This window comes from Momordica charantia (genome assembly GCF_013281855.1).
Source record: "Momordica charantia cultivar OHB3-1 chromosome 11 unlocalized genomic scaffold, Mcharantia_2.0 BLBB01000011.1, whole genome shotgun sequence".
Taxonomy (NCBI): domain Eukaryota; kingdom Viridiplantae; phylum Streptophyta; class Magnoliopsida; order Cucurbitales; family Cucurbitaceae; genus Momordica; species Momordica charantia.
The window spans coordinates 18,642,616-18,665,196 of NW_028275159.1; the positions used below are offsets into that span (position 1 = coordinate 18,642,616).

General features: G+C 36.2%; 1 long non-coding RNA gene across 1 annotated transcript; it reads left to right on the forward strand.

Annotated features, from left to right (window-relative positions):
- The first annotated feature begins 4,463 nt into the window (after positions 1 to 4,463).
- LOC148208254 (uncharacterized) lies at positions 4,464 to 8,225 on the forward strand. The gene is made up of 3 exons (XR_015788994.1): positions 4,464 to 4,767; positions 4,857 to 4,916; positions 7,912 to 8,225. It is a non-coding gene; the product is annotated as an uncharacterized LOC148208254 (long non-coding RNA).
- Positions 8,226 to 22,581: the final 14,356 nt, after the last annotated feature.

Genomic DNA, 22,581 nt, shown 5'->3' on the forward strand with positions numbered 1-22,581 from the left:
TTCATGTACCCCTCTTCTCTACTCGGGCATCACAACACGCGTTCACGCACTTCCGCTGCGGGATTCGATCCCTTTACTGCTAACGATCAAGCATATGCCACGTAGGCGGTCTGGATTCGGGAGCAGCCTTGAAATTTAGTGTTTACTTAAGTACAATGATTACATCCGAGTGGGACCCCTGGTCGTGTTTTCTACTCGGGAAAGTGGTTTGGAACATCAGGTCTCGAGAGGTTTGCTCATGGCCGAGCAGATGTAACGTAAGCAGTCTAGACTCAGAGACAGCCTTGGAACAAGTGTTTACTCAAGGATAAGGATTGCATCCGAGTGGGAGCCTCGGTCGGCTTCTTTACTCGGGAAAATCCTTGGAACATCAGGTCTCATTAGGTTTGCTCATGGTCGAGCAGATGTCACGTAGGCGGTCTGGACTCGGGGGTAGCGTTTGAACTTTGAGTGTTTACTCAAAGACAAGGATTGCATCCGAATGGGAGTCCTGGTCAGCTCATCTACTTGGAAAAATACCTTGGAACATCAGGTCTCTAAAGGTTCGCTCGCGGCCGAGGAGATGCCATGTTGGTAGTATAGACTCGGGGCAGCTTTGAAACTTTTAGTATTTACTCAATGACAAGGATTTCATCCGGGTGCGAGCCCTGGCTGGCTCTCTACTTGGGAAAGTGCCTTGGAATATCAGGTCTCCAGAGGTTTACTCACGGTTGAGTAGATGCCACGTAGGCGGTCTGGACTCGGGGGCCGCCTTGTAACTTGAGTGTTCGTTCGATGGCAGACAGGGGTGCTGCACAACATGGCATCCTCATACGACGCAGTGTACTGATTGCCTCTTTCAAAGGCGCTGGGATTCAGCCTCGATTTGCGTGGGCCGTAACCACCACTTCGGTATCTATTTTTTCATTTTGCCGTGTGTGTCTTGAGGCTGATCCATTATGCAATCTGGTGCGTCACTTCGTCTTTTGTGGAAAGTTAAGCGACGCGCCCCAACCAGAGCGACACATGGGTAGTTGATCCAACGGTTAAGGCTTCCCCCCTTCTCCCTTTAAATTTGAGACTTGGACCACATTCCATCGTCATCCTCTTCTCACTTTTCTTTCAGTTATTCTAAGAGAATGGATGGTGCTTCCACCAACGACCCCATCCATGTTGACACTCCTTCTAAGGAAGGTCCCGCCTCTACTAAGGGGTACCTCTCGGATGGAGGAACTGATTACCCGATCCAATGTAGGGACCCTCTGATGGGATCGAATTCCGCAGCGGAAGCGCGCGAACGCATATGCTTCGATCCTGTCTTAGAATTACAACAAAGAAAAGACATATAAGCATGAATAAGAAGGAAGTTACTGATGCATACCTTTGAAGACACCTCTTCAATATAGACACAAACGCCACCACAAAGTCTTCATCGCTATCCGCTGGATATTAAGAACTCGGTTTGTGGGCACCGTCTTATAATTGAAAGGGAAACCGAAAGATCGAGACAGAGCAATTTCTCGTTGGAGTTTCGGAAGCTCAACAACCGACAACCATGTGTTTTCTTAGAAATGAAAGGGTAGAACCCCCCTTTTTATAAGGGAGGAAGAGTGGTAAGGAAGTCACAACCACCCCACTCACCACTCTCCCACTTCCCACCATAAATGGTCATGGAATGTGGTAGGTTTTCCTCTTACTTTTCCTTTCTTTTTCTTTTCTTTTATTTTAACTAAAACAATTTTAATTAAAATAATATTTAATTTAATCTAATTTAATTAATTAAAAAAATTATTAATTTAATTTAATTAAATCTAATTTAATTTAACCAAATTAATATATTACATTAATTTAATTAAATCAAACTTAAATTAATCACCTATATTAGAATCAAATTCTACTTTCCATATCTCTCATAATTTTGAATCAAATTCAAAATGAACTTTATATTATAATGTATCAACATACATTATATTAATTGCATCTGATACAATTAACCTTAATTCCCTTTAATTAATTTGAACAATTTAAATTTTTTTCAAGACTAACTGTTCTTAACTATCCTTTATGAGCTAGCAAGGGGATCTAATGGACCTACAAATCAGAAGCTCAAACAATACGAGATTAATTGATTAAACTCATTAACCATATTAATCAACATTCGTTAACTGTCGGTCACTCCACTAATGACCCACAGTTGCACTCTTCTCACTGTAGAATATTTTGCGTCCATGGATTTTGACCATTGACGGTAAGTCAATCCTTCACGAGTGTTCATAACCACAACTGGGTCAAATTACTGTTTTACCCCTGTGTTATATCTTGTAACTTATGTCCTGCTGATCCTCTAATGAACAACCCGGTTATGGTCCAACCAATAACCGAAGTCCCTCTCGGGCCAGTGAGAGGGTGAGACCCCTTGTTCAAGTCCCAGAGTCAGCACTTAAGAGAACACTCATCTACTTACTCTAAAGTCGGGAAGGAGTGAATTCCATTTTATGTAATTATGTTCCCAACTCCCCACTCGGCCTCGTCTTTAAAATAGTAGGCATATTGAGTCAGCGATTCGGGCCATTCTCACCCATACAAATCAAAGGACGAGCCCTAACAGGTAAGAGTCCATAACTCACTCAAGATTGAGATTGAGTTACTTGGTCATCCTATTGAAATATTAATCTATTAGTTAACGGTGTTACAGTTAAAGATTAATTATTTCGCGGTCCGGTCTTATACAAACTCATTGTATAGGATACCCTCACTCGCATGTCTCCACACGAACGACCTGAATCGAACGACCTAAATCAAGTCATTTGTAACTATTACAAAGTGGGTTGTATCCATAGTGTTACCAGGATAAGGTACCCTACCTTATCCATATACTATAGACCCTTTAGGTTACTATTGAAACATTATCCACTTGTATCTCGAATATATACTGTATATTTGTTATATACTGTTCCAGTTACATCGCATAACCTAGGATGTTAGTTTATTGGACTCAGGTTAATGCAATTCTATCAATAACAACTTTATTGAATGAATATTTGTTTTAAGTTTACAAACCACGAGGTTAGGGCATAAAACCCAACAAACTCCCACTTGAGCTAAACTCTAGTGGGGTGTACAAAAGCTAAAGGAAACAGTGGGTTGTACAAAAGCTAAAGGCAACAGTGGGTTGTACAATAAAGTATAAATACAATAAATTAGGGCATATACTATACCATTTACAAGTCTCCCACTTGCCCTAGACTATATTGTACATATCTCGTAGGTCTAGACCTTCTAGACGATCATTTAACACTTTAGCCGCATGAGCCTTTGTAAACGGATCAGCAATTTGCCACAACATCACTATTATCACAATAAAGTGTGATGGGCAAAGTCATGTTTGGAACAACTTCCAAATCAATTAAGAACTTTCTAAGCCACACCACCTCTTTTGCTACTTCACAAGCGGCAAGATATTCGGCCTTTGATGCTCCGTTATACTACAGCTCCTCCATTAAGAGTGAACACCGATCCCGAAGTCGATTTCCTTGAATCCTTATCACTTTGGAAATCGGAGTCAGTGTATCCTGTAAGGATCAAATCCTTAACGCCATACACAAGCATATAGTTCCTCGTTCTCCTAAGATACTTGAGGATTCCCTTAACAGTAGTCCAGTGAGATACCTACTGACAATCCCTACTGTAACGCCTCGCGTTCTTTGGCTCGTTTATTTTTAAGACTTACTCCAAGCCCTTGGATTTTCCGTTAAGCTGCTATTTTAAACTCATGGATCTTCAAATTTCAGAGTTCTAATTTTGTGTAAATTAGAATTAAAGTTTGAACTTATTGGTTGAAGATAAATTAAATTTACGAACTTATGAAAGAGATTTTCTTTAATTAAGTCCTAATTCAACATTTTCGAAATTTAATATCCTTTTGGGATTTTATCCATGGGTTTTAGAGTTTATGTTAATTATTTTATTTTGGGTTGTTATGAGTTTTATTTTAATTACTGGAGGGTTTTCTTCAAGATTTTGTTTTTGGATTTGTATTAAAATTTGGAAGTGGGCTTTAGTTTTAAAACAAATTAAGAGGGAGCTTCTTATATTATTGGGAATTTGAACATTTTAGTTTTAAATCAAATTAGGGAAAAAAGAAATAAAACAAAAGAAAAAACAATGAAAAGAAAGAGGCAAAACACTAAGCCTCATTTTCTCCCTCCTCCTTCCCTTGATGCCCTAGCCCTCTCCTCCCCTTTTTTTTGTTGTGAAGTTCCAGCCGCCCACCCTATCCTCCGACGAACTACCACCGACGTCAGCACCACAAACCCAACCCTTTGACAGCGGCTTCATCCTCCTGTCGACGACGCCCATTTCCTACAACACCTCCTCCGGCGACGCGAGACCTCCATGGTGGCGTCCTCTCCAGATCGAGTGGTGTTGCCAAACGAGCGTCTGCGTGCGACGTCTACCCACGAGCAACCAATGGTCGATGACTCGTCTGCAGCAAACTCATGGAACCTCCGGCGATCCTTCCTGACATCCAGCATTGAGCATCTCAACCCAGTCACACTTTTCGGCAGCCCGAGCTCAGAGCCGATGTCTTCCGGCGGCCAGCGGCTGCTCCTACGCAATATTCATTCCTCCGACATTCGCCAACGTCCTATGCGTGAAAAGTCTCGCTGCATCATCTCCCTTCGACGCTAACAATAGCGTTCGGTGACTCTCAAGCTTACCCACACCTCGTCGAAATTAGATTTACAAGCCCCAACGCATTCGCCATGGTTCAGCGAGGTTCAGTGGGTAACGACCTCCTTCAATACCCGTTTAGATTCAATTTTAGTAGCTGCAACTGAGGTATAACATGCTGGATTTTTTCTTAATGTTCCTAGGTTTCAAACTAACGCAAAGGCTAGGAGCTTGAAGGCGTGAGTTAGTAGTACCAGGGGCGGGTATGTGCGTTGATATGGGCTGATAGAAATTGTTCTTGCTGATTTTTATTATAAGTGTGTTTCTCTTGCTATTTTAATTGTTGGACATAGTTGTGAGGTCGATAATGTTATTGTAACTTGTTGTTTTTATTTATTGGATATGTATATGACTTGTATCCATGACTGTTGTCTGTAATTATGGGAATTTGCTGATTTGTATGGTTGGAAGTGATTAAGCTTTGATGTTTGAAAGCATGTCTTGAGATTAAAATGCATGTGTTAGTCTTATGTTATTTAGTTTAGGTTTGTTAATTGGAAGTTACCAGATTATTTTTCTTTGTTATGTATGATGAAGAGAATGTTGGATATCCACGTTCTCTGGCTCGTTTATTTTTAAGACTTACTTCGTGCCTCGGATTTTCCCTTAAGCTGTTATTTTAAACTCATGGATCTTCCAATTTAAGAGTTCTAATTTTGTGTAAATTAGAATTTCAGTTTGAATTTGTTGGTTGAAGATAAATTAAATTTATGAATTTATGAAAGAGATTTTTTTATTTAAGTCCCAATTCAACGTTTTCAAAATTTCATCTTCTTTTGGGATTTTATCCGTAAAGGTTTTAGAGTTTAAGTTAATTATTTTATTTTGGGTTGTTATGAGTTTTATTTTAATTAGTGAAGGGTTTTCTTTAGGATTTTATTTTGGATTTATATTAAAATTTGGGAGTGAGCTTTAGTTTTAAAACAAATTAAGAGGGAGCTTCTTATAAGATTGGGAATTTGAACATTTTAGTTTTAAATCAAATTAGGGAAAAAGAAAATAAAACAAAAGGAAAAACAAAGAAAAGAAAGAGGCAAAACAATAAGCCTCATTTTCTCCCTCCTCCTTCCCTTGATGCCTTAGCCCCCTCCTTTTTTTTTTGTTGTGAAGTTCCAGCCGCCCACCTTATCCTCCGACGAACCACCACCAGCGTCAGCACCACGAACCCAACCCTTTGGCAGCGGCTTCATCCTCCTGTCGACGACGCCCATTTCTTGCAGTACCTCCTCCGGCAACGTGAGACCTCCACGGTGGTGTCCTCTCCAGATTGAGTGGTGTTGCCGAACAAGCGGCTATGTGCGACGTCTACCCACGAGCAACCGATGGCCGATGACTTGTCTGCAGCAAACTCATGGAACCTCCGGCGATCCTTTCTGACAAGCAACTTATTCAGCCAGCAGTGACTCTCGAACGTCGTCCAGAATGAGCATCTCAACCCAGCCACGCTTTTCGAAAGCCCGAGCTCAGACTTGATGTCCTCCAGCAGCCAGCAGTGCTTCTGCACGATATTCATTCGTTCCGACATTCGACAACGTCCTGTGCGTGAAAAGTCCCGCTGCATCATCCCCTTATAACGCTAAAAATAGCGTTCGGTGACTCTCAACGCTTACCCACACCTTGTCAACATTAGATTTACAAGCCCCAACGCGTTCGCCATCGTTCAGCGAGGTTCAGTGGGTAATGACCTCCTTGAATACCCTTTTAGATTCAATTTTAGTAGCTGCAACTGAGGTATAACATGCTGGATTTTTTCTTAATGTGCCTAGGTTTAGAACTAACGCAAAGGCTAGGAGCTTATAGGCGTGAGTAAGTAGTACAAGGGGCAGGTGTGTGTGTTGATATGTGCTGATAGAAATTGTTCTAGCTGATTTTTATTATAAGTGTGTTTCTCTTGCTACTTTACTTGTTGGACATAGTTGTGAGGTCGATAATGTTATTGTAACTTGCTGTTTTTGTTTTTTGGATATGTTTATGACTTGTATCCATGGCTGTTGTCTGTAACTATGGGAATTTGATAATTTGTATGGTTGGAAGTGATTAAGCTTTGATGTTTGAAAGCATGTCTTGAGATTAAAATGCACGTGTTAGTCTTATGTTATTTAGTTTAGGTTTCTTAATTGGAAGTTACCGGATTATTTTCTTTGTTCTGTACGATGAAAAGCATGTTGGACACTTGTGTTGTGATTAGAAGTGTGAGTGACTTGTCGATGCCTTAGAAGGATTGGTTGGGATGATATGAAGTGATGGAACGGTCAAGTGGCTTGTTGTTTTGTGATTTGTCTATAGTGATAATGCAACTAGTCGTTTGGTTGTTCAGAGTTGATATTGTAGGTGACGTGAGGATTATGTGATTGAATCTTAGCAGAGAACCATGATTGGAATTTGTGGTCTACCGTGTAATGAAAGGTGGGTATACGAGTTTCATGGCCTCGTGGGCAAATGGCTGAGGCTGTTACGTCACTACTGGGTGTCGAGGCTCTGGGTACAAAAGATCGAGGGTCGATAGGCCAGTCTTGGTAGCGCTGAGTGTCGAGGCACCGGGTACAAAAGTTCGGAGGTCGGCATGATGAGTCTATCTGATGAGTAGTGTTGGGTCTTGACGTGGGGGCGGTCAAGGACCAACATGCCTAGTAGACATCGAGGCCTTGGGTACAAATGGTAAAGTGTCGATGCACAATTCAAGGCCTCGAGTATAAAGGCCAAGTCGAACGCCAAGCTTCTATAAAGGAGCGTCGGGGCCTTAGATACAAAAGGTTAAAGGCCGATACGATTCAGAGAGTTAGACTTGGAGGACTAACATAATGTGATGGGTTAGAAGTAGCTTGAAGGAGCTAGAAACCAGCAGGCCTTGTGTTTGAAGTTATACGAGTCTTGTTATTTTTTTATGCTTGCGCGTGTGTTTATTAATCGTTATGACCTATCAATGCATGATTACTAGTTATTGCATTATATGATTGGTGTGTTTACGAGCATGCTGTTTGGGGTATAGTTAGTGGGGGCTACTAGCGGGCCTTATGGTCGGGGTTACTTTAGTTGCAGGTGTGGATTAATTAGTGTTATGATTTATTGATGCATGAATGCCAGTTTAATATTCTGTAATGAATGTTGTGTGCTGAGCATGTTGTTTGTGTGGAGTTAGAGAGGGCTACTTATGGAGTATTCTTAATACTCACCCCCCTCTGCAATTATTGTTTTTAGGTGAAGATCAGGTTCATGATGTTGTGATGGTGCGAAGGAGACTCGAAAAGAAGGACCATAGCTAGCTTCCGTTTAGTTTTAACTTATCTAAAATAGGTTTTTAGAAGTTCTCGATGAAATAGTTTATGTCTTCTGTTTTGAGCATTGACTTGTATAAAGTTCAGGGAGTTATTAGAATGTTTTAGATGACTTTTCTTTTAAGTCTGGACTCCTGTAGAGATTATGTTTTTTGTTTCATTGAGAAGTTTAGGGAGTATGTATAATGTTATTGGATTTGCTAACTTGTAAAGATTGAAGCATGGATTAACCGTTTTCGTTTTGGTGTTATTATCAGAGTGGCGCAGTGAAAGTGTGGTGGTTTTTATTTACTTAGTTGATTCGTTATTATCTTGTAGGGTTATGCTTCCGTTGAGTAGGTTTTTTGTCTATCGTCGTTTACTTGATTTTGCTCTGCTTGACTTAAACAGGAATTAGGTGTCATTTGTCCACGAAGGACAAGTTGATTAGTCCATTTGATAAGTGAAGTGTTCATAGGTTTAAGTTGAGCAAATGAAAAGCTGAAATTTCTAGGTCCGTTTAGTTGCCTTTATGCCTTAGGAGGAAGTTTGGAGCACGTAGGTTTAGTAATGTTCCCGTGTAAGTTATCAAAATTTGGGGGCATTACACCTACTGCATAGCAAATGTCAGGCCTAATACACAACATGGTATACATATCCTCAACTTCTTGAGGTGTCTTAGGACATTGTTCCTTAGACAGAGAGATTTCATGTCTGAAATGTAGTAAACCTTTCTTGGAATTCTGCATCGAATATCTAATAAGCATTTTGTCGATATAAGTTGCCTGAGACAGGGCTAACATTTTATTCTTTCGATTCCTTATGATTTGAATCCCCAGAACAAACTAAGCGTCTCCCAAATCTTTCATTTGAAATTCAGTTGCTAGCCACTTCTTAATGTCAGTTAGGAAACCTACATCATTTCCAATGAGTAGGATATCATCTACATACAACACCGATAAAGCTACAGTGTTGTTGATCATCTTCTTGTATACACAAGACTCATCAACATTCTAGTCAAAACCATAAGACTTGATTGCGATATCAAATCTTATATTCCAAGATCGAGATGCTTGTTTCAATCCATAAATGCAAACCTTTTGCTCTTGACCTTGCTTATGACCCCTTCTGGTTGAGACATATAAATACTCTCTTCAAGATTGTCATTCAGAAAAGCAGTCTTGATATCTATTTGCCAAATTTCATAGTCATAAAATGCGGCAAAGAACAAGAGTATTCTTATAGACTTTAGCATGGCAACCGGGGAGAAGGTTTACTCATATTCCACCCCTTCCCTTTGGGTGTAACCCTTTGCCACGAGTCTAGCCTTAAACGTTTGTACCTTTCCTTTGACGTCTCGTTTTCTCTTGTAGATCCACTAACAACCTATAGATTTGACCCCATCAGGTTGATCTACAAGGTCCCAGACATAATTGAAGTACATATACTCCATTTCAAGGTTCATAGCTTTAATCCATTTGTCCTTATCAATATCTTCCATTGCATTTTAGTATGTCAATGGATCCTCAATGCCATCATCAGGTATGATGACCTAGGTTTCTGTTAAACCCACGTAACGATCAGGTTATGACACAATCCTCCCACTACGTCAAGGCACTCTCAACTTTTGAGATGGATGTGACTCACGTGATGTACTAGCGCCATCAACAACTCTTGTTGAACTGCTAGCTTTATCAACAACTCTTATTGATGTATTTGTAGCTTCATCAGAAATCTCATTTAACACAACCTTGCTTTGTGGTTTATGATCTCTAATGTGGTCTTCTTCCAAGAATGTAGCGGTTGTCGATACAAACACTTTATTTTTTTGTGGATCGAAGAAGAGTCCACGTCTCGTTTCTTTGGGGTAACCTACGAATAGGCACACTTTTGAACGAAATTCCAATTTCTTTGGGTTTGTCACTAACACATGTGTTGGACATCCCCAAATTTTTAAGTGGCGTAAACTAGATTTACGTCCCCTTCATAGTTCAAAAGGTGTTTCAGAAACACTTTTTGATGGAACTGTGTTCAAAATGTATACTACAGTCTCTACTACATAACCCCAAAACGAGGCAGGCAATTGAGCATATCTCATCATAGATCGAACCATGTCTAACAAGGTTCTATTTCTCCTTTCTAATACACCATTCTATTGAGGTGTACCAAGTTCTGAGAGTTCTGATGGAATTTCATGTTCTATCATATAGTCCTAGAATCTTAAGTTCATATACTCTCCACCTTGATTAGATCGAAGTGTCTTTATCGTCTTACCTAACTGGTTCTCAACTTCAATCTTGTACTCCTTAAACTTTTCAAAGGCTTCAGACTTATGTTGCATTAGGTAGAGATATTCATACCTTGAATAATCATCTATGAAAGAGATGAAATACTCATATCCTCCCCTAGCTTTAACATTCATCGGACCATAAAGGTCTGAATGTACCAGCTCCAAGATTTCTTTGGCTCTGTAACCTTTTCTAGTAAAAGGTCTTTTAGTCATCTTACCTTCAAGACAAGATTCACATTGAGGTAAGGAGTCATCTTCTAACTCGCTTAGAAGTCCACTCTTAACCAATCTCTCAATCCTATTGAGATTTATGTGACATAATCTTAAGTGCCAATGATAGGTATTTTCTTTTGGAGAAGTTCTTTGTCTTTTGTGTTGAGTTTTAGCATTTTTAAACAACTCTGTATTTAAAATTGTTGTAGTTATGGTTAGTCTTAACACATATAAGTTGTTTTCAAGTTTTGAAAAACAAATGTTAACACAATTTCGTGAAATGAACACTTCATTTAAAGAAATAGCATAAAATTGTTCCAGTAGACAAGAAATTGAAATTAAGTTTCTTTTTATTTTAGGAACTACATACACATTATCTAATAATATATATGTATTCTTATCTAAAAACAACTTTAGGTCTCCCACTGCGACTGCTGAAACGACATCTCATGTTCCTACTTTGAGAATCATCTCCCCAGCATCAAGCTACCTCTAGGAATTAATTTCTTGAAAAGAAGAACAAACATGATTAGTGGTCCCTGAATACAATATCCAGGCAGAATCATCATTCTCCACTAAACATGTTTCAAGAACAAGTAAATCATATTTACCTTCTTTGGCTTTCTTCTTTTCGGTCAAGTATTTCAGGCAGTTTTTTTTCCAGTGCCCATCCATGTTGCAGTCGAAACATTTTCCTTTGTCTGCAACTTTGGCCTTGTCCTTCTTGGTAGCATTAGTAGCAGTAGGGCTAGCTTTCATCCCCTTACCGTTGTTGTTCTTCTTCTTGAAAGTCTTACTTCTAGAAGAAGAAAGTGCAGATTTGGTTCCTGAGGTCGAACCTCGATGGAACCGTTTTGAGGTGACAACGTTTGCCTCCCCTTCCTGTCCATTATTTTTCATAAGAGATTGAAAAATATGTAGCTCAATTAAGAGCGTGGTAAAGTTGTACTCTATCTTGTCCATCACAGCATTGCTGCGAAACTATAGGAAACTCTTCGGAAGAGATTCCAAGATAAAGCTAACCTGACTCCCCTAGTCTATGACAACGTCGTTCACTTTAGCCACATTAAATTGGTCAATCAGATTGAGAACATGTTCTCGCATTGATGTTCCCTATTTCATGCAGGAATTGTAAATGAACTTTAGGGCATCGTGTCGGGCTTGAATGGACGGCTGTCTAAACATGTCCGCAACGAGTCCATAATCTCCTTTGCGGTGACCATGCTCTCATGCTTCTTTGCCAGCACATCATATATGCTTGCCAAGATGTAGACTTTGGTCTTGTCATTGGCCTGGATCCATCTATCATAGGCATCCCGACTGGCTCAGGCTGCATTAGGCGTGGGAGCCTGAGGACACTCCTCAGTTAAGACAAACCTAAGATCATCTACCCGAGTATCATGTTAAGGTTTGTTTTCCATTGTGTGTAATTTTCGCCGTTAAGTTTTTCGGCGGCAAGTAGGGCAATAGATTTAGACATGCTGAAATATAAACAAATCTATATAAGACACTTGCACTACCCATTAAAAATCCAATCAGTTTTAGCAAAAAGTAATAATGCATCCTATGAATCAAGATTATTTTTTCGACGATGCTTCAGTGATTTAGAGCAACAGCTACCGTGGGGCAGTCAGCTACTCCTGCACTAAATTGAGACATTCTCAACTAAATATTACACTAGAATAACTCTTATTCCTATAATAGTTAGTCACTGTTAGTTTGGTCAAGGAGTTACTAACAAACTTAGTAACTTCTCGTAAGTGTGACCCGCCATTTTCAGACCCCAGAGGTCCGTCCCAATAAACCTGCCGTAGGGAATGACAAATATTGGTGCAAAACCTAAGAGATCTTATCCATTTCTAGAATTCGCCCTGATTTTGATTCCATACAACAGAACCTCCGTAGGGGTGGTCGCTCTAGGACGATACGTAGGTCGTGTATGAAACCTCACATTGCAAACTAATGGAGGAGACCGTAGGATGTGTTGTCACACGTCCTTCTCTCACTTACTATAAATACTTTATCCATTCACCTTGGTATTGAACCATGCAAACACCTTCCGTAGGGGAGGCCGCGCCTAAGGCGACACGAGACCGAGTATGGAACTCACGGTGTGAACTTATACTTAAAACATGAGTAAAAGAATGTATATATATACCACATATCTCATATACTTGGTATATTTTATATATACATCTAATCCTCTCCCTTAATATTTTACAACTAGGATTATTACTTAGGTAAAAACCGGCTAAATGAAATTATCTAAGTTTATTAGTTTGCCCAATATAACTTTTATATTGGATTTTTTTATAACTTAATGTTTTAGTTTATTAAACACTTTTACGAACTAACCATATTATTGCATGCTATAAAATATTGACTAATTCAACCTCCAGGTCAGTTCCCAGGTAGAAGTGTTCCCTTACGGTCAGCTTAAGTACCTCAACCTAGATAGAACATTCCTTAGACAAGGTTACCTTATAGGCAATATTTTATATTTACCTTTTATTTCGTCGTTTTAAACGTATTTAAAACCAAAATAAAAAGTATATAACCTATGATATAATCAATTGCAAACCCCTTTGAAATTCTTGATTATAGACTTTAATTTCTATTCACCAAACTTATAACACTTATAAATTTAAACAAATTGAAACTATAATCATGCATCAATGACATACATAAATATAACATTTATATTTACTAAAGTAGTGTCATGCTCATTACAACTTTATTTCATCTAATTAATACGACACTTATATTAATGAACCATGAAAATAAATCATGCTATCATACATTATAACTATTATATACATACGATGCATGAACATGCTTAACCTATGGTGGGATTTTAAACTATATGGCATACTTTATGCAACATATACAATTAATTAAGTATACATTCAAAATGCATAATAATTAAATAACAAAATAGACCGGTTTTTGGCTTTCTATAAGAAGCGAAACAAAAAAAAAAGAATATATATATATTTTATATACATATAAAATCCGACACCTAGGCGCCCGAGCCCAGTGCCGAGGCCCCGTAGGACAGCGCTTAGGTGCTGCCCTCACACTGCAGGCCCGAGCTATCGGGTTTCTGCAGCCTTGGCAGCGCCTAGGCGCAACCCCTAGCGCCGAGGCGCTGTCCACCCGATTTCTCTGGTTTTTCTTCACTTCTCTGGTACTCTTTCACAGCAATTTCTTGCCACGAACGACACAAACTTACAGACTCGATTTACAGGATTAAATGCCCAGAACAACGGGCTTTTACATTGATCGAATCAACAAAAAAACTGTAAATCTAATGCCAAAAACTGAAAACATCTATTTGCAAACCACATACATCAATTGTATAGAAACACCAACAATTTTTTTCCTTATTATTCAAAACAAGATCGAAAGCAGAGCCTTGGCTCTGATCCCAATTGATGGGATCGAATCCCGCAAAGGAAGTGTGCGATGCGTGTGCTTCGATCTTGTCTTAGAATTACAACAAAGAAAAGACATATAAGCATGAATAAGAAGGAAGTTAGTGATACATACCTTTGAAGACACCTCTTCAATGTAGACACCAACGCCACCACAAAGTCTTCCTCGCTATCCTCTGGGTATTAAGAACTCGGTTTGTGAGAACCGTCTTATAATTGAAATGGAAACCAAAAGATCGAGAGAGAGAAATTTCTCCTTGGAGTTTCAGAAACTCAACAACCGAGAGCCATGTGTTCTCTTGGAAATGAAGGGGATAACCTTCCTTTTCATAAGGGAGGAAGAGTGGTGGGGAAGTCACAACCACCCCACTCACCACTCTCAAGTGGAAAAACCTACCCGACTTTCCACAATTAATGGTGGAATGTGGTACGTTTTCCTCCCACTTTTCCTTGCTTTTTCTTTTCTTTTATTTTAACTAAAACAATTTTAATTAAAATAATAATTAATTAAATCTAATTTAATTAATTACAAAAAAGAATTATTAATTAAATTAAATTAAATCTAATTTAATTTAACCAAATTAATAGATTACATTAATTTAATTAATTTAATTAAATCATATTTAATTAAATTTAAACTTAAATTAATCAACTATATTAGAATAAAATTCTAATTTCCATCTCTCAAATAATTTTGAATCAAATTCAAAATGAACTTTATATTATAATGTATCAATATACATTATATTGCATCTCATACAATTAACCTTAATTTCCTTTAACTAATTTGAACAAGTCAAATTCTTTTCAAAACTAACTATTCTTAACTATCCTTTATGAGCTAGCAAGGGTACCTAATGGACCTACAGATCGGAAGCTCTAACGATACGAGATTAATTGATTAAACTCATTAACCATATTAATCAACATTCGCTAACTGTCGGTCACTCCACTAAAGACCCAGAGTCGCACTATTCTCACTGTAGAATATTTTGCGTCCATTGATTTTGACCATTGACGGTAAGTCAATCCTTCACGAGTGTTCTTAACCACAGCTAGGTCAAATTACTGTTATACCCATGTGTTACATCTTGCAACTTAAGTTTCGCTGATCCTTTAATGAACAACCCGGTTATGGTCCAACCAATAACTAGAAGTCCCTCACGGACCAGTGAGAGGGTGGGCCTCTTGTTCAAGTCCCGGAGTCAGCACTTAAGAGAACACTCATCTACTTACCCTAAAGTCGGAAAGGAGTGAATTCCATCTTGTATAGTTATGTTCCCAGCTCCCCACTCGGTTTCGTCCCCAAAATGGTAGGCATATTGAGTCGGCGACTCGGGCCACTCTCACCCATACAAATCAAAGGACGAGCCCTAACAGGCAAGAGTCCATAACTCACTCAGGATTGAGATTGAGTTACCTGGTCATCCTATTGAAATATTAATCTATTAGCTAACGGTGTTACAGCTAAAGATTAATTATTTCGCGGTCCGGTCTTATACAAACTCATTGTATAGGATGCTCCTCTCTCGCATGTCTCCACACAAATGACCTGGATCAAGTCATTTGTAACTATTACAAAGTGGGTCGTATCCATAGTGTTACCATGATAAGGTACCCAACCTTGTCCATATACTATAGACTCTTTAGGTTACTACTGGAACATTATCCACCTGTATATCAAATATATACTGTATATATATACACTGTATATCAAATATATACGCTGTATATTAAATATACTGTATATCTTTTATATACTGTTCCAGTTTCATCACATAACCTAGGATGTTAGTTTATTGGATATGGGTTAATGCAATTCTATCAATAACAACTTTATTGAATGAATATTTGTTTTAAGTTTACAAACAACGAGTTTAGGGCATAAAACCCAACACCCTCCTGAAGGAGGAGGAGAAGGGAGATGGGGAAGATGAGACCACATCGGAGGAAGATGCAAAGGCGGCTCCTAGCAAGGAGTCCTCAGACGACGAGGACTGCAACGATCTTGCTATACGAGGCTTGGATCCCCCCAGACCTTACCTTCTTGAGCAAGGAAAACTTATATCGCAAATTTCTGGGGTTATTTAGGGTTTGAGTCTTAAAGTAGTGTTTTCATGTAATTAGTATTGTAATCTTCTTTTGGACTTCATGTATAGTTTATTTAATAGGTCATAGGCCCAAGAATGGAATTTTATGCACTTTAGAGGCCCATTTAGAGCAACCCCCTCAATTTATGTAACTTAGTTTTGCCCATTTGTAACTAGTTTAGTTTAGGTTTTATTAAAGTCATTTTCCTTTTATTTTAGGGAAAATCAAGTTGCCTATTTATAGGCTTCTTCTTGTACATTTGGGGTTGGATTATTGATGAATAAAAATAGCCATGAGCTTTCCTCTTTGTTCCCAAAACAGTGAACATTGGTGATTCTTTGTGTGTGTACTAGGTGTTGTCGTGTGTGTTTAGAAGGTGTTTGTTCTTACAAGGATTGTCTAAGCCATTTGTGGTAGGGTTGAGTACAACACTGTTGAACTTGATAATGAATAAAATGGAGTATTTTCATCTTACACTACTTGCAATTCCTTTTTTGGTGGTTCGTCCATTCATCGGCCTGGTGACGCACGCACCATCGTGGTGAGCAGCGCGCACTCATGGCGCAGATGTCGTATGTAAGGGTACTTCCTATCAGGTTGAGTCTGTTCGAGTTTCCTCCACATGTTCATCTCTATAAAAGAATATCATTCTCAAGAAATTTGATTTTATCTAATAAAGCAAGTTTTTCTCATCACATGAATTTTAAATAACATCATGTTTCACACGCCATCGTTAACATTACTTTTCAAGCCTGCATTTTCATTAATCAAATAATTATTTGCAATATTCAAAGCGTCTATTTCATCTTTTAAAGATTTAATCTCATTAGTCATGCTAAAATATTTCCTTTTAAGAGCTAAATATTTTGAGCAGACTTTTTCAAATTTAACTCTAATTTCCTCGTATGCATCCATAAGCTCATCATAATAGGGGTTTTCAAGACATACCTCATTGTTATCCTCTTCTCCATTACCAAAAGCTATAAAGCACATATTTACAATTTCTTCATCTTCTTCGTTACTGCTCTCATCGGAGTCATCCCAAGTAGCTTTAAATACCTTCCTTTTGATTTCTTTGAAGAAGACTTTAGTTGTGGACAATCGTACTTGACATGCCACTCTTTCTTACACTCATAGCATATAATACTATCATGATTATTGCTCTTTTCTCCTTTTGACTCTTGGTGAGAGCTTCTTCTTGAGAAATGCTTCTTCTTAAAATGATTTTTGAATTTCCTTGTGAGATAAGCAAGTTCTTCTTCGTTGAGCTCAAACTCATCATTGGACTTCTCTTGGGTGGATGTGGACTTTAAAGCAATATTTTTCTTCTTTTTAGACTCATCCTCCAAGTGCTCCTTCTGTTAGCTTTATGAGCTTCAATCACACAAAATGTTTTGATGATAACAAAATGTATTTACTAATGTTTTTAGTGTTTCAAAGTGTCTATTGCATAGAGTTCGGAAAGACGAATCCAACCCATTTTGAATCACTCAAATCAGAGTTCCGAATAATTCATAGCAAAAACAAGTTGGGGAAGAAAAGGCACATGTGGCAGGTGACGTGGCCTTTAATAGTCAAATTATACCACCGTGGCAATGATGTGGCACTAACATGCCATCAACAATTTTGGTGACATTGTGGAAGACGTGGACTGATCATGTGACGACACGTGGCACTTTCAATCTCAACAAATCAAATTCCCACAATTCTTTCAATTCCACAATCTTCTCTCATCTCCACCAATTTCTCCATCTCCATCAATTTCTCCAAATCTCCATAATTCTCTTTATTCTTCCCTTATCTCTACTTTTAATCTCCATCATCCATCATTTTTTGCCCTAAATCCAACAGCCAAATTTCATTTTCGAAACTCTATTTAAAGCCATCAAATTTCACCATTCCACACACCAATTATCAAAGCAAACATCTTTCTCCATTCAAGTTATTGTGCTCTCAAATTTCAGTCTCTCCACACAAAAAGTTGTCCATATTTTTGTGAGAAATACATTAGAGTGTACCTTTTTTAGCTATTGCTTTAGTGCGAAATTTGCAAATTCGCCTTAGTAAGGTATTTTCTTTATGTTTCTCATTTCACATTTTTAGGTTTTGTATTAAGGTGTGGGTACACATTGGATTGTGAGAAAACACAATTGGTTGGATCCTGAACCAGTAAAAAGGATCGTGGGTTTCTCTTTAGCCTAGGACAAAAAAAGATGGTCGATCGGTTTGGTTCTCACCTGCAAGAGAGTTGTCGTAGTAAAATTCTCAAGAAGAAGTATTGGAGAGTGGAGTAGGGATTTCCAAACCACTATAAAAATTTCTGGTGTCATCTTTCTTTCTACTCTTTAATTTATTTAGTTAAATTTCATTTGATTTTCTGTTATTATTAAAATTATTTTTTAAAATCTACAAGTTTGTAAGCAACCCTATTCACCCCCCTCTAGTGTTGTCATATCGACCCTACAATTGGTATTAGAGCAAGTAGTTCATTTCTTGATAAAAAGTTTCATTCTTGAAATTTCTTCTTTTTCTAAATTTTTTTAGATCTGGAATTTTCTTTATTTCAGAAGAAAAGTTCGTAAAATTGAGTTTTTGCATCGGTTTTACTAGAAAATAATTTTTCCTTGGAAGTTGCCTTTTGAAAGCTACTTTTTCTTCACCTTTTTAACTATGAAAATTATTTATTATTTAAGAAAAAGTTTGCAAATTTGTTTTTCTTGAAGGTCACTTTATTGGAAAAATGTTTGTTCTTTAAAAGCCAAATCTTGAAAATTATCTTGTCATTAAAATTCAAGTTTTGAAAATTTGTTTTGTTTTGAAGAAAATTTTAAAAAATCAATTTACTTGAATATTGGCTTCTTTGAAAAATTATTCCGTTTAAATCTCAATTTGTAAACATTACCTTTATTAAAACTTAATTGTTTGAGCTTATGGCAAACACTAGAGTTAATGATTCTATTGAATATCCTTCTTGTACTTCTAATTACTTTCTTGATGTGAAAGAGATTTCCAAGACTGGAAACCAAGAGAATTCTTGTGGATTGAAGAAAGAAACGTTTGTCGAATCTCATTGGTCCTTGATGGCTCATACGAATGATGAAACTAACGACGAAGAGGTAAGTCATGAAAATCTCTCTTATGATGAACTTATGAGTGCCTATAATGAGATTGAAGATGAATTTGAAAAAGTATGTTGTAAATACATGTCTCTTAGAAAGAAAAATACTAGGCTAGCTTGTGAGAACAATAACTTGTTAAATGAGCTAGAAAGTATGAAGGAAGAAAATGAAAAAATCAACGTATCATCCTTAGAATTGAAAAATGACTTGAATGCTTTAATTGTTGAAAATAAATCCTTAGTTGAGGAAAATTCATGCTTGAAAAGTAATATCAATAATATTTTGAAGCATAATGTTATTAAAAATTCATGTGATAGAAGAAAAGTGTGCTTTGTTAGAAAAGATTAAATTTCTTGAGTATGATGTCTTTGAGTTGAATGAACTTACTAAAGTTCTTAAAGAAAAAGAGTCGAATCTTTTAAATGAGCTTAATTTTGCTAAAGATTCTATTAAGAAATTGAAAATGGGAGCACAAAAATTAGATAAAATTATTAACATGGGCAAACCGTTAAATGACAAAAGAGGACTTGGTTATGTCGATGAGAGTGTTACTCCATCTAGTTCTAAAACTACTTTTGTTAAAGCTTCTTCTACTATGTATAATGATGTTTTGCCTAGTGTTGTACCGACACATATGATATGCATAAGCATGATATACCAAAATTTATGTCTAATCACTTTCATGCTAAGTCAAAATTTATGCATAATGCTAGGTTTGTGCCAATATGCCATTATTGTGGTGTTAAATGTCATATTAGACCAAATTGCTTTAAATTGAGAAATGATCAAAATAAATTTTCCAAGAGAAATGTTTCTTATAAAACAAAATTTCAAAATACTATTAAAAGAAACATTTATGTGAAAAATAATATACATAGATATTTTGTGAAAGAAAGATTCATGCATAATATCTCTTGCTTCTCTTGTGGAAAATTCGATCATAAAACACATTCATGTTACTTATCTAAATTGAATTATATGAATGTTGGAACTAAAAAGAAATGGATTCCAAAGATTGCGACTAACCTACATGGACCCAAACAAATATGGGTACCTAAAACTATTTGCTATATTGTTTTGTAGGTATACTTGAATTCTAAGATTGCTTGAACCACAAAATGAAAATTATATCAAAAAAACAATTCTTTATTCACTTGGGCTTAAAAAGGAAACATCCTTCTTTGGTAGCTTTATTTTTTTTAGATTAAATATTGAATTAATTTTGAGATAATTTATGATATTATATTTGAAATTGAATTTGAAAATTTTGGATTGTTTGAATGGAAAGTTTCTATGATATTATCGTATTGAGTAGATTGAAAATTTATTAATTATGATTCTTCATTATTAATAATGCTTTTATGAATAGTTGATTATATTTTTAGACATGCATATTAAGTTTGAATTCTATTGAATTGTTTGTTTGATCAACTTTATTTTATCATCATTACTACTATTATTGATTGTGAGATAATTAAAATGTTAATGTTTTTTTTTTTTACTTTCCTAATAAGTGAAAGTGTGGTTTTTTTTTTGGTTCAATTGCTATGGAATTGATGGTTGATTAGTTTTTTAAAATCTTTGTGGATTACTTTCTTTTGTTTGAAATTAATTTGAATCATTCCTTGAATTGTGAAGAAATTTTTCTTAAGAAAATTAGTTTGAATTTTTTTTCGGCCTTTGTCAATTGTTTGCTAAAAATAAATTTCATTAAATTTGTTATGAACTTACTTTATTTGATATCAAATTCTTTGAGCTTGACTCCCACATTTGGTAATTAAGTATTTTTAGTTTAAAAATTATTTCCTTGGTTATAAACTCCTTGAAAGAAATCATTTTAAGTTTTTATAAATGCTTTTAAAGCTTGAAAGTTTATATTTTGATTGTAGCTTTGTATGTTTTGATGATTCCTCTTAGGGGCCGTTTGTTTTTTGGGAATGTAGACGTCCGGCATTTTCAGATGCCCGTAATCTCAGATGCTTGGAATTTGAGATGTCTGGAATTCAAGATAAACACGTTTGTTTTGTAGAAAAATTTGTAAGGATATTCGGGAATATTTGGATAGCCACGTTTGTTGTAAATTTATGTAATGTTCCAAAAATGCCCCTACGAATATTAATATAATTTTTACATTAATTTAATATAATTTGTATTTATATTGGATTTGTTTTTATTAATTTAGTATTTTCTTATATGTTATTTTGTACGATAAATTAATTCATATTAATATAAGATTTTTTAAAGAAAGAAAATACCCATGAAGACCCATCTTTTGAAGAAAATAGAAAGAGAAAGGAACAAAGAAAATTGAAGAAAGAATTGAGAGAGCCTTAAAATTGAGTGACGAAGAAGAATGAGATGGTTGGGAGAAAGAAAAATAATTCTAGCTTAATATAACAGGGTTTATGGGTAAATTTGGTCATTTGATTCCGGGTAAGAGGGAATCTCAAAAACCCATCTTCTAAACGGTAATCAAAATGGCTACAAATCACGATGTCCGACATCTTTGGATGCCTCGTCATTCCAATCCAAACAAAGTAATCCAGATGCCCATGACCACCAAACAAACGGCCCCTTAAAACTTTTATGATATTTTTTATTGTTAATTAATCCCTTTTATAGGAGGAGTGCTTGAAATTTTTTATTTTGTTTGGAATCTCTATTTCTTGTGTATTTGATAATTCGTTTTATCTTTAAATAAAATATGTTTTAATTGTATTTATTATTGATATATATATTTTTAAATCTGTCATATTAGTATTTTATTTAAACATTTGACATGATATAATTTGCATAAAATTGTCATCTCTTTACCTGCAATAAACATGGTAAGATCATACCTAGATTATTTAAATTTGGTTGTATTTGTGATCAATATGTATTTGCTTGTAATAATTTTGATATCATGTCTAAACTCATTGACTTTGATTCTTGTGATTGATATATCTTTATATACAATTCAATATAATGCCTATTTTTAAATTAATTCTTATCAATTGGTATATGAATATTGTTATGAAATTATTTGTTGTTAAAGTATCTAAAAGTTGTATAAATGCTATATTCTTAATCGGTATCTCTTAATGTTTCAAAATTTGAATTTTTATTTGAGATTGCTTGTGAGAAAATTAAAACTTGTAAATTCCATGATTAATAAGTTACTTACGCGGTAGGAATATCTTGCCTTATGCATTATTTATTATGGTTAATTGAGTTATTGAGAAAGTTTTAAATTATTTAAGTCTTATGTTTGAGTTTAACCATGGAACTCCTTGAAATTTATTGATAATATTTTTTGGAGTATGCTTAGTTTTAGAGGGAGCAATACCTCTTTAAAATGAGAATTTATGATACTGATCATTGTTGAATTATGACTTGTTTATTAATTGCCCCATGAAAGTTGTGAAGTTTTATAATCTTAATTGTTAACCCATATTTAATCCAGATTATGACTTATTTCATAATGA